This window comes from Eleutherodactylus coqui, chromosome 8 (genome assembly GCF_035609145.1).
Source record: "Eleutherodactylus coqui strain aEleCoq1 chromosome 8, aEleCoq1.hap1, whole genome shotgun sequence".
NCBI classification, from domain to species: Eukaryota; Metazoa; Chordata; class Amphibia; order Anura; family Eleutherodactylidae; genus Eleutherodactylus; species Eleutherodactylus coqui.
In genome coordinates, this window is record NC_089844.1 from 199644701 (window position 1) to 199648317 (window position 3617).

Sequence of the window (3617 nt, forward strand, 5' to 3'; positions counted from 1 at the left end):
CTCGCCCCCAGCCTAGACTTTAAGTAATGACCCGTACACAAATTGGCTGCCATTTACCTGCCAGAAGACGTATTCCTCCACTGCTATAAATCATGAAATGTCTTTATTTTTGGAACGGGGTAAATACAGAAGAAAAGGTGATAAGAAGTCATGGGGCAGTAATAGTATTCTTTAGGATGTCTGTCCATGTGCAATGCGGGCAGAGACTGGGAATGGAAGCGAGACAGTCAGCAGGTCATTGACTCAGACCTCGAAGCGGAAGGTCAGGTCGGTGTCAGACATCTCCCTCTTATAACAGGCATCAAGTAATTCATTGTGAGCCACAGTGAGATGGTTCTTCCAGTCGCCGCAAAATCATAGAAAGGCAGAAGTGCAGGATTTAGTGACCATAAGTAACACGCTATCAGTAGTTAATAGTAACGCGGAAATAGACGGTACCTTTCCTCATGAAAGGAGAGACCTCGTGGTCCATAACATGGGTCGGGATGGAGCTGTAGTTGGCCATGTGGTTTTCCTTCATGGTCTTGAAGGTTGTACGCTGGTGGATCTTCTCCAGAACATCCTCAGGTAGATACTTCCCCATGTACTTCATCACCTTCCTGATCTCACGTTTTGAGTCCTGTACCAAGCAGATGGAGAAGTTTAGAAAACCGCCTCAACCCCTCATCCAAGGGTACGTCAAGGGTAAGAAAGTTGCACAGAATTTGTAGAGTATCATTAAAGGAGCTGTACAAGAATTTCAAGTTATTCCCTATCCACAGGGCAAAGTGTAACTTGCTGATCGATGGGTCTCATGTCCCCCATCCTCCTCAGTGCGATGTTACTGCACCCCCCAGTAAGGAAGAGACTGAATGAAGCGCTGGTCATATAAGTATACCAGTGATACATTCACTTCTCGCTCGGGTATTTCCATCAGCCCCATTGAAGTGAATGGAGTACTGACCGCACATGAGCAGCCAATGCTGCATTCAGAGTGACGTCACTGCGGGGAGAGAAGCGATCCCCATAAGGACAGGAGAGCAGGACATGGGAGTCCTGTTCTCAAGATTGAGGTGAGACCCCCATTAATCAGTTATTCCCTATCATGTGGTTAGTGGATAACTTGAAATTCTCTTCTGCGCAGCAACGACCCCAGTTGGGACTAGTTGAACAGTGAGCGTCTTCTTCTTGTTGAACTAAATGATCTGGCTCAGCAAAAAGCGAAAAAAACTGTCATCATTGCAGGTTATGTGGGCTTAGAGCGGCATCTATGGGTGTGTGGCACCGCTCCATGAAGTCCTACTTCCCCCACCCCCATCGTTTACTTACAGGAGCCGGCTCGTTAGCGGCCGGCCCATCACTACTAACAGGGACTGTGCAATTCTATGAAACCAAAGGTTACTCGGTGACTAAATGTACCTTCATACTGTGCAGCAGGGGTGCTATAACATTGCTGCTTCCTGGGTCACTGTACTGACCGCAGGAGACGGGAGAGAGGAGACATGTTAAACTCTACATAGAGCGCTCAGCATCAAGCAACAGACAGCGCAACGCATGTGGGATTGTTAGGCTGAAGCCTGTATTGGGTGGTGGCTGGGCACTTTAGTAAGCAGAATCAAAGAAGGGGCACTATAAGCAGATGGGGCCACAGAGGGGACACTAGTAGTAACTGGGGCCACAGTGGGGACAACTAGGAATTAGGGCCATAGATGGGGCAATATTACAAATTTGGGCATTAATAAGAAGCTGGGCCTTAGAAGGGACACTACTAGGAAGCAGGGCCACAGAGGGGACATTATGGGGAATTGGTAAAGTCATCTTGGTATTCTGGGTCGGATGGAGAAGAAAAGGGAAAGTGAACAACTCCAGTCAGAGAGGACATAACCTGTTATCATTAGAGGTAACGGTACTGTAATTACTGATATGGTCTGCAGAGAGCCTGTCTAGAGCAGATATCTACCACTATATAGCGGCAATATTGGTCTTTGTATAGTATTTTTCTCAGTAACAGTATGGCGGTATTATTTGGCTCTTATATAGTTTCACTATTAGCAGTACTGATCTTTGCAGTGGTCTTACTTTAGTAACACTATGGTGGTATTAGTTACTATATGGTGATACTATGTGATCATGGTGGGTCCTTTTTTTCTTGTTTAGAGGTTGGTATGTAGATATCTTGGTTCTGTTATCGTATCTATGGAATGAGCTTGGTTCTGGTATTGTCTCTGTAGTAAATATCAGATTATTATAGAACTTTAGACTCCTTGGGGGTCCACAGTTTCCAGACAGGCCAAGACCCTTGGTAACCGTAATCGGCCCCTGGTGTGCACAATATAGCTACTGATTTGGCTAACCCCCGTCTGTCTAATATAAAGTGAACATTATCTTGGTCATTTCCAGGGTGCTCTGCACTCGGATCTAATCCACAATGGATACCTAGGATGAGTAAATATCTATTGCTACCTCTAACAGGTCCTCGTAGAACAGGTAGAGGACGTCCTGCTGTCTGATCTTCCACCAGCACTTCACATGGTCACTCCATGGCCCAAAGGCAACTATGGGAGAAAGGACAAGTATGAGCATGGACAGGACATCTAGAAGGTGCCTGCTGAGGGTCGTAATTCTATAACAGCGGGGGTCTCACAGGCTGCAGACCACCGGTTTAGTAACTGGTATGTGTTTGGTAGAGGAAGCATTTCCTTGCACCAGAGAAGGCTGCAGTCCAGTTCCCCTACTACAGACCCCTATAGGAGTTAACCCTTATGCTACCAGCATAATGAGAGGATACATTACTTGTACCTGTTCCTTTTAGGATCTTCTGGATATTCTTCAAGCGTCCCCGTATCTGGGTGCACATAGGACATGCGATAAGAGTGATAATATGACACAAATACATCCTTAGGGTTCCGAGCCACGTAAATTATCTGCAGGGAGAAAAGGCGACAAGAAGTTACTGATTCTGCCATGAAAGGAGGGCGAACTAGAGATAGAGATGTGATCGGCCTGATGAGGGAACACATTGATTTATGAACCAGGCTCTACGCAAGAGAGATGGCCCTGGGTATAGGAGCAGGGGGTGATCAGGGTCTACAGGAGGGGAGAAAGCTATTGAACGTGTATGACCACCTTAACTCCTTGACACTAGATGGCATACATAGACGCCCAGCAGCAGCAGGGTTTGTATGGATGGTGAGCCCATCCTGCTCCATACACAGCGAGGGCCAACTGCCTCTGACACCATCCACAACAACTGCAAGCAGCAGTCACACCACTTTTGACAGCGGAATTCAAATGACCCAATCGGCATTAGGGTGTCCCGAATGGCTCCACAGTGATGAGATTGTGCAACACTCCAGAGGGGTGACCCTGGGCACCTGGCTAACGTGAAGAGCTGGGAAGGTTAAGTGCTGACGTGTCACTCGCCATGCTCTGGTCCCGGAGGGATGACATGCTGCCAAGGCCAGTGTAGATTGCATGCCAGGCTTCAACACTCCTTTGGCTGGGAGTGCCAATAAAGGGGATGATAGTGGTGTGTGTGGGTGTTGTAGTAGATATCACTTGTGATGCAACCTTTCCCACATACCATTATTCTATGCGGCGGAGTAATAAACACAGAGAAAGATATAGATATATAACCT

The 3617-nt window shown here is 47.1% G+C and overlaps 1 pseudogene; it reads right to left on the reverse strand.

Moving 5' to 3' along the window:
- Positions 1–368: 368 nt before the first annotated feature.
- On the reverse strand, positions 369–3043 carry LOC136577343 (sulfotransferase 1A1-like; annotated as a pseudogene).
- Between the last annotated feature and the right edge of the window lie 574 nt (positions 3044–3617).